General features: G+C 39.0%; 1 protein-coding gene across 1 annotated transcript in view; it reads left to right on the forward strand.

Moving 5' to 3' along the window:
* The window catches only part of LOC103389085 (ephrin-A5-like), a 1,154,841-nt gene that overhangs the window by 424,677 nt on the left and 715,975 nt on the right, over window positions 1-14,189 (forward strand). The window lies entirely within an intron of this gene.

A 14,189-nucleotide genomic window follows, 5' to 3' on the forward strand; every position in this document is an offset into this window, starting at 1 on the left:
TTTTAAATGGAAAAGTTTGAACGCTTTAAATATCCAGCCTAACAGCTTATTTTGTGTATTTGTTTTTTATATACTTCCTGCTTTGCTTGTAGTACCGTCCTAACCACTGCCTCTGCGAACCTCCATCAGAAACGCTGTTTATGTCTCAATCGTGCTGCCTAGGCAACCATTGGAGACTGTAACGACGCCGCGCACACGCACAACGCAAATTGAAATCGTATTTGGTTTCGCATTTTTCATTCCGCTTCACACCACTGGCGTTTCAACTGCGTGGCTCGGCCCATTCTGTGCGATCATTCCCAGCTGTGTGATTGGTGCAGACCGTTGAAGCCCCGCCTCTACAGTTGCTGGTGCTGAGAAAAAAAAGACAATATAGATGTTTGTTGAGCATCAGCTTTGTGGGGGGAAAAAAAAAAGTGGCATTAAAAAGACACGCTGCTGTGAACATGAGCACCACCTACTGTTGATCCCTCATCAATGCTGGTGCTGAATATGTTGAAAAAGAATGAAGTTTGTTTTGTTTTTGGTTTTCCCCTGTACAGTTAAAACACTGGCAGATTGTAAAACATAAAGGGTAATTAACATACTTTTTTCAAAGATTCTGTGGAATTCTAAAGGGACAGTCCTGCTTTATGTTTTTTAAAGAGTGGGGTATGATAGTTTAACACATTGCCATTACTGACTTTGTAGAATATCGAAGGAAGACTTAAATTTGATTCAAAATGCACTGAAGTCCAAATAGGGAAAACAACATTTTAACATTATGTTTCAAGGCCTGTGTTGATCCACTGCTACCGTCTGTAGATAATTCAAATGCACTCTTCTGTCAATTCTGTGTGTGAGACACTGGGTTTTATCTTACTACATGATACAAACTGAAGACAGGTGGCAGTAGTGGGAAAAAATCCATGACTTCTTCTATGGACTTTGGTGTGGGTACAGGTTTGTACTTCACACAGCCAAACTTGAGGGAATTCTCAATGTACCTTTTTCACCTTACATTCATTAGATATGTATATTGTTGTGTAGTAGCCTCGGCTTTAAGAAGTTCCACTGTACGTACAGTATAAGAAAGTATGTACATGTTTCATTGTGTGCAGATACTGCTGAAAGTGTAAACGAGGAAAAGTTTGTTTGGGGTCTCGTGGTGGAGGAAGTGGTTATCGCTCTCGCCCTACGATACGAAGATCACATGTGCATCATATGTGACCATATGTGTTGATGTGAATGGTTGTACGTTGCCCTGTGATGGACTAGAGAACTGTCCAGGGTTTCCACTCCCCTTCAGGTGTTGGCTACTGGCTTTGGCTCCCCGCAACCCCGAAAAAGATAGATAGATAGAGGGAGTTGGGAGTGACTGAAAAACATTTTTGTGGTCTTCCATGTTTTCAAATGGCAGAGTAGCTGGACTTCTGACCGTGTTTCCCCTTCCCAGTGTGTGTAATTTTGGGGCTGTGTTTGAGGTGGTAAACTGAATGACAGAAACCAGTAGATTGTTGTTGCTATCATTATGGCCAGATATTTTAAGGTTTCTATATGTTTCAGCTTAATGCATCTGTACATTTTCCACCTATCTGCTATATTCACAGAATACTATAAACTCAAAGTACATTTGGAGCTATTCAAGACTTTTTTTGTGTGGTTCTGGTGTATTGTGGGCTGGTACACAGTTTGTCTGTACATTAGTGTCCTAATGTTAGCTCTGGTGTCTGTACCAGGACTGTTGTAGCCAACGTTAGCTATGGTGTCTGTACCAGGCCTGTTGTAGCTAATGTTAGCTCTGGTGGCTCTACCAGGACTTTTGTAGCTAACGTTAGCTCTGGTGTCTTTACCAGGACTGTTGTAGCTAATGTTAGCTCTTGTGTCTGTTCCAGGACTGTTGTAGCTAATGTTAGCTCTTGTGTCTGTTCCAGGACTGTTGTAGCTAATGTTAGCTCTGGTGTCTGTGCCAGGACTGTTGTAGCTAATGTTAGCTCTGGTGGCTCTACCAGGACTTTTGTAGCTAACGTTAGCTCTGGTGTCTTTACCAGGACTGTTGTAGCTAATGTTAGCTCTGGTGTCTGTGCCAGGACTGTTGTAGCTAATGTTAGCTCTGGTTTCCATTCCATCACAGCAACATGTTTTGCATTGAGGTTATACTGTAGACTTGAAGTACTGCAGAGATTATTAGAAAACTATTTTTTAATTGAACCTATAGTTTCACTAAACAACCGTCTTGGTCAAGCTGCATTTTAGAATTTCATTAAAATCTTACCTCAAAGTCTTAAATGTTAATAAGACCTTTTCCCACTTGTCCAATCCTTGATTTACCAAAAGACAAATGAACCAAGAACAGTGTCACCCAATTTAAAGTGAATGAATTCCAAGGGCAGAGTTTATGTTAAGGTTTTTTGAAAGTGAAGTGTAGCCCCTCAGCTGGTGACCTTAGTTATTTTGATGTGCCTTTTACACCTGGTTTAAGAAAAAAAAACCAACCATGCATGTTTCGTAAGGAACATGTGGAGGTCTAAATGTATAAACTTGTTTTCTAGTTCATAGTGTCGGCGTGTTCACTCGGTGAATGGAAGCTTCTTCACATCGAGTGTCGGCACGTTCACTCGGTGAATGGAAGCTTCTTCAAATAACATGGTCATGGTGTTTTTTATTTTGTTTTTCTGAATGTGTATAGGAACACTTCTGTTGTCTTCTTTTTCATCTTTCCGAAACATTTGAGTGCGTGTAATCAAGCTTGAACAGTCTTCCTGTAAAATAAGACAATTTCTGCTGGTTTTGTGCTTTGAGTAAAACTCTTGACAGATGATGCCATATTGTTTGTGTACTCAAAAAACTTTTTTTTTTCTTTCCCTGAATTTAGACAAATCAAGAAACACATATATATAAATATAAAAACTACCTTAGTATAAAAAATGGGCCTCTTTGCTCCAGGTGTAACTGACCGATTTTTTTTTTTCTTTCTTTTTTTGCCATTTTCTGTTGCTCCGCCGTCTCAATTCCTAGTGCAATAGTTGGCATGTGTTAGCAAAAATGCTAAAATAAGTAGCTGATAGCCAACAAATAGGTCAAAGTTAAAATCCTGCATAAACAGCATTATGTGGCCTTAAAAAATAGATTTTTTTTTTTTTTTTTTTTAAATCTTTTTTACACTTTTGTCTTTCTGGGCCCTATTTTCTCTTCCATGCAGTTAAAAAAACAGTGATTTCCTTGATTTGCTGACATCATAAAAACAGTCCAAGTGCCACGATTACTCGCCGGCCACAGGCCTTAAACAGGAATTTAGCGCTGTAATTCCATATCTATTCCCAAAATCTGAAAGAAAATGTTTTGAAATCAGAAGGTTTGATTTCAATGGCTTTAAAATGTCAGTTTTTGTCTCTTTTTTTTAAACTTCCTCCTGCTTTCCATCTTTATTTCCACAGGCCCTTTGACCTTCCTCCTCTGACTTCTCCTTCCTCTTCTCTTTTCCCACTGGTACCTTGTCCAATCCTCTCTCCTCCCTCATCTTTCTCCTCCATCCTCATCCCTGGCCCCCCCATCCCTTTCTAATCTTTTCCTCATCACCCCTCGCCTCCCCTCTTCTGCACACCTTCCCCATTCATTTCTATCTGGTCCCCCCCCACCCCTCCGTTCTTCCTTCCATCTTTTTTTTCCCAGCAGTCCCCTGCGGTGTTGCAATCACCTCTGCTGCTGTTGATTAAGCCGAGAGAGATTGGCTGTCCACGACCCAATAACCCCTGAGGGTGTCGGGCTGGGTGCCTCCCCACTTTTCTCCTCCTTCTCCTCCTCCTCCTCTTCATCTGAGCCAGCTACAATTCCTCCTTTCAATTCCCTCTCTCCCTTCTCCTCTTCCCTGACCTTTTCGTCTCTCATCTTTTCCCCCCCTCTTGTCTCTCTTTCTTTATCATCTCATCTTCTTTCCTCTGATATTCCAGCTTCTCCTACCGTACTCTGGCCTCTGCTCCTCTCCTCTTCTTCTTCATTTTTTCCCCCCGCTGTCTCCATTCAAGCCTCACCTCCCTCAGTCGCAGATGAAGTGAGTGATCTGGAAACAGTGGGACACAGACTCTGTGAGAGGGAAGCGTGCAGGTGTAAAGAGCGGAGCCTCTTGACAAAGAACTGAGATGTTCTGGTCTGATGACCATCGCAGCATCTGTGAGGAGGACACAGGTGTGAGGTGCTCCTGGTCCTCCCCAGGTATGATGGGCGCTTGCACTGACGGGAACTGAACACTGAAGACTGTCCGGGGTTACGAGCTGGAACTGTAGACTGTGTCGAAAAATGATTGGTGTCTGGTTCTTAAACGCATGGGAGACGAAGAACTACCGGGGGAAACAGAGAGAGAGAGAGAGAGAGGGAAACTCGGTACGAAATGAAAGTCTATCAGAAAGAAGAATCACTTTCCACTTGTCTCTTCACAAGGGGGCGCCACAGAGGGAGTCTAGGTTTTGATTTGACAAAGGGTTTCTGTTGGATCCCCTTTCCTTACACAACCCATGCACATACCCCTGTTAGGCAGGAATGGTATCCACTGTCCCACTGTAGCACCTGGAGGTTGAGCAGAAAGTGAAGCAGGTTCTTAGTCTGTTTTTTTACATGAATTAACATGAATTTTCATTAGATTTTTATTGTCTGGAGCCCAGAACCAGCAAAACTCTTTTTGCTGTTTGCTTTTCGGTCTGTAAAGCAGGTGAAGTTTGTATTTTATAGGTTCAGTTATTTAAATATAAACTCCGCAACAACTATATATACTGTATATACATATGTATGTATATGTGTATATATGTATATGTGTGTGTATATATGTGTGTATATATGTGTATGTATATATATATATATATATAGTATATATATACTATATATATACAGTATATATATACTATATATATATATATATAGTATATATATAGTATATATATACTATATATATACAGTATATATATATATACTGTGTATATATATATATATATACTGTATATATATATATACAGTATATATATACTATATATATATATATACTGTGTATATATATATATTGTATATATATATCAGCAGGCAGGGTAGTTACCATGTTACAGTTTGACTCTTGACATCTGCCTACAAATGAGGTCAGCAACCCGTGGCTCCAAAACTACATGTGGCTCCCTGTGGCTTTGGGAAATACATATTGAATGCTTAATTTAAATATATTTTATTTTAGTTTGTTCATACAACTGTAATTCTAAATTTTAAAGATCACGGTGCTGAGGTATAATTAAAACAACCTGTTTTCATTCATTTTAGTCTCTGAAAATACACATCGCAGCGGCTGACAGGTGACACTTGTCGGTGTGCAATTGATCAAACTTTTCAACCTCATAGAACGCCGTACGGGACACTGAAGGAGGGGGGGGGGGGGGCGCAGAACGTTAGGTGTTCAAGGCTGCCCACCACTTTGTCGACAATTTTCACTCCATTTTTCAAACGTGCTGTCAATCGTTCTTGAGCTTTTTCTTGAGCAATCTCAGACTCCCAGCTTGTCTAAAACTGCTGTGTTTTTTCCCCCTATTATGTATCCAATTAGCATCAAGTTCCCACAGTTTAAAAAAACCCTTATCCAGTGTCTGTTGAAGCTGAGCCTCAACAGGGTTTAATACGCTTGCTGTACTGCTCCAAGTAGAAACGCTCACCAGACTCAACAGATAAACAGCTGATTCTGAATGAACTGGTACAGTTACATTTAGAACGTTATTCCTTCGCCTTAAATCTGAAAATTTTTTATTTTTTTGACCCTGAATGTCTTTATCTGTTGTCCAACCAGATCTGTAGGGGTGGTGTGGGGGAGGTATGGAGTGTGTGTGTGTGTGTGTTTTTGTGATGACTGCAGGCTGTGAGTAATTGAAAAGCCGCGACGGCAGCGCCTGCAACCCCCGTGACCTCCTATTTGGAGAACTACCATTGATTTCTGCTGAGAAAGAAAGAGACGGAGCGAGGAGCAAAGTGGGAGAGAAATTGGGAGAAGAGAGAGGAAAATGAAAGAAAGACAACGGGACAGGAAAAAAAAAAAAAGAAGATGAGGGGAGAAAGGCAGAAATTAAAGAGAGAAAATAAGGCGTAAGGAGTTGAGACAAAACTGGGGAAGATGAGAGGGAGGAGCGAGAGCCGGGTGGAGAGAAAGAAGACAGGTGGAGAGAAACGCGATTGGAAGAAATTTTATCAAAGAAAAGAGATGTTACGAAATGGGTGGAAAAACAAAAGAGATTTAATAAATGAAAAAGGAAACAAAAAAATGAACTGGGATTTTTACATCAACCAGAACTGCCCCAAAAAATTCAGTTTTTTTTCTTAATATTTTGACATTCAAAATATAATTATTATTGTATATGCAAACTTTTTATTTGATTTTCCGTTGTCTTTTCTGTTTTTCCACCCAACCTCTCCTCCATCCTTCTCGGCCACTCTTTGTTTCTGTCTTTAATTGCTGTCTCTCTCTGCCTGTGTCTCTGGCCTCTGTGTCACTGTCTCTCTCTGTGTGTGATCACACCAGTGTCCATCTCTTCTCATCTGTCCACACTGTCAGTCCTCCACCTCCCCCGTTCTTGTTTTTTTTTTTTTTTTTTTCCATCATTCCATCCTCGTCCTCTGGGTGTTTCCAGGGAAACAGAGCTTCATGTTGTAGCCATTAACACTGTCTTTCTGTTACCCGTGGGTCAGATTCCAGATAACGGAGACGGAGTGTGGGAAACCAAACAACCAGTGGGTCTTTACTGGTCTTCCTCATCCAACCAGGCAGGGGAAAAGTTAATATTTGCAATCTCAAGGTATGAGATCCTCGTATCTCAATACCTTGAGATACGAGGATCCCGACATACAAGTATTCCGTGATACAGAATTTTTGCTTTGAGATATGATAAAGATTTGAGATACAAGCACGCTTGCAGACGCCGACGCTAGGTGGCCGAGCACTCGGAGCTACCTGCGCTGCCTCACTCGTTCACTTGTTCACGTGTTCGTCGACTTCCATACGCATCTCCCGCGAGTCTTCCGTATTGTGTTTGCGTTATCTACGTGAAATTGTCCATAAATACGAGCGTGGTGCCCGCTTGAATGATCTAACACGCATGTATGATCGCAGTACATCCACGTCTCTAGGGGGTGCTAGACCACTTTAGAGGAGTTGGAAACAAGGAAAACAAATAGCAGGGTAGACATGACAACAGATGAGAAGGAGGAGATAGATTTTTTTTTTTTACCGTTGGCTGAAGGTTGGACTGTGAAGAACCTTGTTCTACTGTAGAAATATCCCTCATTTAGAGTTCAGCTGTGGCTCACTTTTTTTGTTTTTTAACTAAGCTAACACATGTATGAGACCAAAATATTGTTTGTTTTATTTTAAAAGTAAACATTTCCATTTATGTATGAGACCAAAATATTGATTTATTTTAAAAGTAAACATTTCCATTTTTTTCTACATTCGCTATCTGCAGCTGTAGTAAAAGGAAAAGGCCAATATTTATAGATTGGATTTTCATGGAACACAATTTGTCATTGTTTTCGTTGTTGCTTTTCGTCAGACTTTTCAGTAGGGGGTTAACGTTTGCTTTTCGTTTGTTTTTTCAAAAACCTCAAAGAATAGGAATGTGTGCTGTGGTAAACAAAAAAATAGACGGCAGAAGAAACTCATCTGTACATGGATAAGACCATTGTGATTTCTTTATTGACTTTTTTTTTTCAGTCTTTTATACATAGAGTGGAACAACATTAATTCTTCCCAATATCCTTTGATTCCACACCGCCGTGTTTTCAGTCACGTCTCTTTTTCTGTTCCAACCAAATGTAAAAAAATAAAAATGCATAATTTGATTTTTTTTTTCCTTTTCGTTTTCACCCATTTCGATTACCGTATGACGACTATGAAGGAAACAAAAAAAAACAAAAGAAAAAAGAAAAAAAAACCAGTAACAACAACAACGAGTAAACAGAAGAATCAGGAAAGGACTACTGATGAGGTTTTCAAAGTGAACGAGTGAGTGATTCTCATAACACAGTTTGGTGAGGAATGACGATGTGAAGCCTGTAAGGAACTGAAAACGAAAAAAACGATTCTGTTGACAGAATCGGACACGTTCACCTTTGACCTGTCGCCTGCTGTTATTGCTGATAATGAGATCAGTTGTTTGTCTGCACTATTGTGTGTTTGGCTAAAACTGTTCTGGGATCAGATCAGCAGTTTGATCTGACGCTAATCGTTGGAAGACGAATACAACTGTTATACACAAGCTAACACACCAGGGTGTCCTGTTAGCATCGGTCAAAATGTTCAACATTGAATAAACTTGGTCAGCATTTATCACTGAACGTCATTTTTTGTTCCGTTTCCAAGTACGAATATCCCTTAGAGGTACCCTGTCCTTTGTTCGATAGCTGTTAGCATTTGTTCTCTTGCTCATTTTTGTTTGCTCTTCAGTGAGGTTTGGTGGATTGTTTAAGCTAATTAAGATAATAGCTGAATAGCACTGCTTTTGACAAGTGAGTGTATTCTTTTGACTTTAGCTTTGAAAGTTAGCATGTTTAACAGTTAGTTTATTCTGTTGCAAGTCTCCAAAAGACAAACACTGCCTTTACGCTGTACTGTGCTACCCAAAAGATAATACTCTAGTTGTACTGTGCTACCCAAAAGATAATACTTTAAGGATTTAACATTTCGCACCACTGATAAAAAACTAAACCTACAAGACTTCGATGAGTTCAGTTTGATGTAGTAGTGCCTGTTTTGATGCTTCGCTCACACAAACGTACTATCTTTAAATGCGCGGCAAGCCAACAGTTAGTTAGCATGTGCAGTACATTCACAGTAACCGATCTTTATAAAAAAAACAACAATTTTTTTTATGTTACTGTCAATAGTGTTGGACTATACATACATTGGTCAACCTTCTAACCAAACTCACATGTTAGAGGCATTTCATATTGTCAGTGTCAATTTGAGTTTTTGTTTTTTTTATAGTGCTTTTAGGAATCAAAAACGTATTTGCCATGTTGTCATTGGTTTACTTCAAGTATATTTGTCAATATGATTTATTTAAAAGTCGATCTGAGGGCTTAACGGGCAAATTTAGAAACGGTGTATGTACGTGGGTGAACCTTGCATCGGCTAGCACACTTGGCTAAGCCAGCGTCGGTGTTGTTCAATTCTAAAACGTGTTTTAGAATCAGCAGGTCAAAGGTTACACAAGGTAACGTAAAGCTGTGTGGTCTAGCATACAGTGTGTGAAATGAAATGAGAGGGTGCTAATGGTAAGGTTAATAATAATAAGAATCACAATGCATTACACGGCTAGCTAATCGTAAATATAGTCATGCATAAAGTCTGCGCTATAACACCGCTGTATGAATAATGTACGTGTAACGCTAGTTCAACACATGAGGGAAATCAAATGACGCGTGAAAATCAGGTCGAAACATGGTCGGATTCAAAGAAATCTATGGATCAAAGAAGCCGTTATTATTCTGGCATCGTTTCAACAATATTCCCGATCCCAAAAGAAAACAAACATACATGAGGGGCAAAGTGAGCCCTTCAAAATAAGAGACCCCCCCTTCCCCAAAACAATATCCTAAAGTCCTCAATCCTCAGCAGAGAAAACAGGAATACATTAACAACAAAGAGAGCATAGAAGAAAAGACAAGCAATTTTCATTTTTGGTTTTAGCGCACCTTTTCAACTATTACAAAAAAGGAAACTTAAAAATGTATAAAGCTTTTCTCCCCCGTTTTTTTTTTTTTTTTTTTCATTTTTAAGTTACAGTTACCAAAAAGAGGAAAAAGGGCAAGTGGATCATTTATGACATACGCTAATATAACATCGTCCTACCGCTAGTGTCTATGAGGTATATCTGCAACAGTTTGGTTAAAGAGAGCACGGTCTGCGCACAACACTCACATGTTTGTCTCCATGTGTTTATTTTTAAAGCTTTGCAACCATTTGAGGGTAGAGAAAGAGGGAGGGAGGGAGGGAGGGGTGGAGCTGCATTTCCACTGGAAATTCATTCAATCACATATTAGCTTGTATCAAAATACACAGACCATCTCCGATCAGGATACAAAATAATCAACTTGAAGAAAATATGTTGCTTTTTTTTCCCAGAAAAATGTTGACTTTGTCTCATAGCATATACAACTAAAAACCTGTTTCAATCTTTTTTTTTTTGAGTTGATCCTTTCTGGACCTCAAAGACATGGAAAATACACTTTCAGTTGGAAATGCAGCCTAGAAAAGGACTAAAAGTCAAACAGAATAGGAAACCTTTGGTATTTACTCTGGATTTCTTTGCGTTGATTGCGTTGCAAAGCACCAGAGAGCGGAGCAGAAACTCAGGCTCTGGAGCCGAGGTATTTATTTGTATGTCACAGGAACAGAGAGGCAGGGAGAGATGATAGGAAATCAGAGAGTTCTAGACTACGCTTTGGTTCAAGCAAGGCACTCATCCTAGGTTATCTCATACTTTGCCACAAAAGCGCCCTCTATGGTTTGGTTTTTTTAAAGCTGCCCCACTTTGGAAGTGCAAAGAGTGACAGCAGAAGAGGTGAAAACCCTCCCCTCTGAGACGCCACACGTTTGTCCCTGAACCATTCGTATCCCAACATTGATTTTAAAGTCCGACGCTTCTATGTTGGGAGACAAAATGGCTCAGTTCCAGTTTTAAACTGAATTTAGTCATTGGTATTAACATGAACAAGGTCTTTGGAGTTTAAATAAGAGGATGAAAATTTGGTCATTATATACAAATATCAGGGTATCATCAGCGTATGGTCGAATAGCACACAGTTGATGGATGAAGCCAGCCACTGTCTTAGGAATGGTTTGATATTTTAAGATCCTCTGCTGTATTGTCTTCTGGCCATCCTAGTATTTTCCAAGTTTTTCTTAGTTAAATTCTAAAATGTGTAAAATATCTGCTTGATTGTAAAGAATTATGTTTAAAATACTCACAGGGCGATACTAATATGTTGGAAAAGTCTTATTGCAATTATTACTTGTTCTGTACAGATATTACTTTTCATTGGCTTTACTTTTAAAAGGAAGAATGCATTTAATTATCTTGTCTTAAACGTAATTTTTAAAATTTCAATTAAAGATAGTTGAGAAATATTGTGATCATTTTACAATCAGTCGCCAGGAGAAAATAATATAGATTTGATTTTATAACTTCCCATGTGGTAAGTGGTAATCTGATCGCTGTCTGTCGGGAACATTGGTAAATATGTATTCTCCTCAAGCCCCTGATACATTTTGTGATTTTATTTTTTGGTTTAATTTTTGATAAGTCTGCAGTTTGTAATGATTTAGGATTCTTTTAGACCAGGATCTCAGTCCCACTGCAGTTCGCTCTCTAAAATACTGTAGTTCCTTTGATGCGAACTAACCTGAAAACTTAATGAGCCATGTTGGATTAAAAAATGGGAAAAGCAGAATACTTGATCATCACTATTGATTTAATTAAAAATGTATTTTCCCTCCCCTATGCCATGCATGAAATTTTCAATAACAAACCGAAGTGTTTAATCACTCCTATTTCAGTTGTGCCTTTACTAAAATTCAAAATGAATGCCGCCTCATTACTTTGAGTTGGTTGAAGGTATTATTTTTAAGGAGAAAATCCAAAAGGTTAATTATTAAACACGGGTGGTTAGAGAATAGTCTGTAAAATCAATGTTTTGCAGCCTTTACTCATCTGACCTGACCCTGATGCTTCACTGGGCTCTTCCTCTTGTAAAAGGAAGGAGTGCCGAGAGAGAGAGAGAGAGAGGGAGAGACAGAGAGAAAGGAAAGTAAAAAAAAAGAGTGAACGGGACAAAATGTGGCACCTCCATTCAGGAGAGAAAACACAGGAGCATAGAGCCTGGCGCAGACCGTACTAAAGAAGAAGAAGAAGAAGGGAAAAAAAAAAAAAAAACGAAAGTTCTTTGGTTTCTTTGGTTTCATCAACACGACTAAAAAGACAAATGGAAAGTCAGTGAGGTAGCCTCTCTGGTTCTCACTACTGAAATAGAAAGTTTTTCTTTTTTGTATCCTTTTTTTTTACACACTCACAAAGTCTGTCTCGGAAGCAGCTACAGTAGCCTAAGGGGACTATTTCTGGGGAATTTCTCCTCGATAACAACTTGGTGTGTTTGCATTCATGGAATCACATCATCTTCTGGTAGCACAGTGACTGAATCTGCTCCTGTGTTTGTACAGGGTACCGTAGAGTTTGGATTTTGGAATCTTCATGTTGCGCTGCATGATTTTTCATCTCAAACTTCAGGTTTTTACCAAGGACTTGCAAGGGTGCATCACAAGCTATGTAGTGTTTTAAAATCTTATACAGTGATCCCTCTCCTATCGTGGTAGTTGCGTTCTAGGACCTACCGCAAAAAGGGAAAATCCGCAAAGTAGAGGTATATTACTTATGTATATATGTACCCTTTACCAACCTCCTCCACACTGTTATCAACCCTCCCTAGACTGTATCACCCTTTCCCACATATTCACGGTAGTGTTGAATGGCGACGCAGAGCGAACTGAACGAGAGAGTGGCCGACAGACAAGGGGAAATGCTGAGAGAAGCTCCGATGCATGAGCCAATCAGCTTGAGGAACAGAAGAGCATGCTCAATTAGCCACAGTACACATTGCATTAGCCAATAGTATGCTCGTCTAGGTAAACAACGCTACCAGCGATCGTTCGCAAATGCGCTTATCTCAATTTCAAAACGACAATCCACATTTTTAACGCCAAAACTTTTGTATGTATAATTATTTTATAATGTCTTTTAGTTTATTTTGTGCTATATTTTGCGAGATCGGATTAAAATCCAAATCTGCGATGTTCTGTGAAATGAACACCACAAATGTAGTCATTAGTAGAGTCATTGGGTATCATCAGTTTGAGGTGAAATCTGCGGCAAGAATCCTCGTTTGCTAGAAATGAAATGGAGCTTGTACAGTTTAGAAGCTGCATGGATGCAAACACACGCAGTTCTTTTTGGCTTCTGGAGGAGTTCGTTCTCTTTGGTGACTCTTGGTTCATCTCAGTGTGTGGCCCTTACTTCACCTGATCAAGTATCACTAGAAACATCAGTCTGAAAAGTCATTGCTTTTTCAACAATGGTCAGCAGGATGCAGCAAAAATAAATAGAACACATTAACCCATTCATTAAAATCCATCATTAAGAAATAAAACTGATGCAGCGCTTCGATCATCTGCCATGAAGAGATTGTTTCCATTTTGTGGAAAATATTGAAACCAAAATCAAAAAAATTAGAGAGAGTGAGGACATTCAGAAATATCTACTCCGACATTCCTACGTTGTTCTGTCATCAAGTCTAAACATTCGTAACACAACATTTCATTGGCTGTAGTAAAGCTAACAAAGAATAAATTAACAGGCCTGGCGTAAGCACCGCATCTTTGATGCAACTAACATTCTTAAATACCCATAAATATTCAGCAGAAAAAACAATTACATCTAATTAAATAACATTAAATTATCCTTAAGTACAAAACTAGTGCGTTCTAAAACACCTTTTAAATAAATACATCAGAGAGAAAAAGGAAAGAAAAAATACAATGTAAACTTTGGCAAAGCTAAATAATCATCAGGGGAAAAGGTTTAGAGGGAGATTTGGCAACAAAATTTGTTCACTTAAATTAATTCACAATTTTAAAAAAATACAATAAATTAAACACAAAAATTAAAAGCACATATTGCAAAAAAAGCTAGGAAGAAACAGAGTTGGCAAATAATTTTAAGTACTAAAATTAAACAAGTGATCAAACAAACCTCTTTGGGACAGTTTCAGTTTCTTATCGCTTTTCTCCCTTAAAAAACAAAAACAAAAAACTGCTTTGGCAGACTTAGCCTGTTTTGAACCTCCAAACAGAAACTGCAGAAGTGGGAATGCAAAAAAAAACAAAAAAAAAACAAAACAAAATGGCCGCCACCAACACCTGTCTTACAGACCACGCCCCTCCACTGGGCGAGGCCATCAGGATTGGAGGATCAAGTGGGCGGAGTTTTCTTTGGACTAGAAGCTTTTACATATACAGAAAGAGAGAGAAAACTAAAGATAAAGCTATTTGACCGATATTTTAGCAGTTTCTCTCAGCGAGGGTTGTAAGTGTAGTGTCATTGTTTTTTGGTTTAGTTCTAAGTCTTGTTGTTTTACACATG

This window comes from Cynoglossus semilaevis, chromosome 14 (assembly GCF_000523025.1).
Source record: "Cynoglossus semilaevis isolate Cse_v1.0 chromosome 14, Cse_v1.0, whole genome shotgun sequence".
Lineage (NCBI taxonomy): Eukaryota > Metazoa > Chordata > Actinopteri > Pleuronectiformes > Cynoglossidae > Cynoglossus > Cynoglossus semilaevis.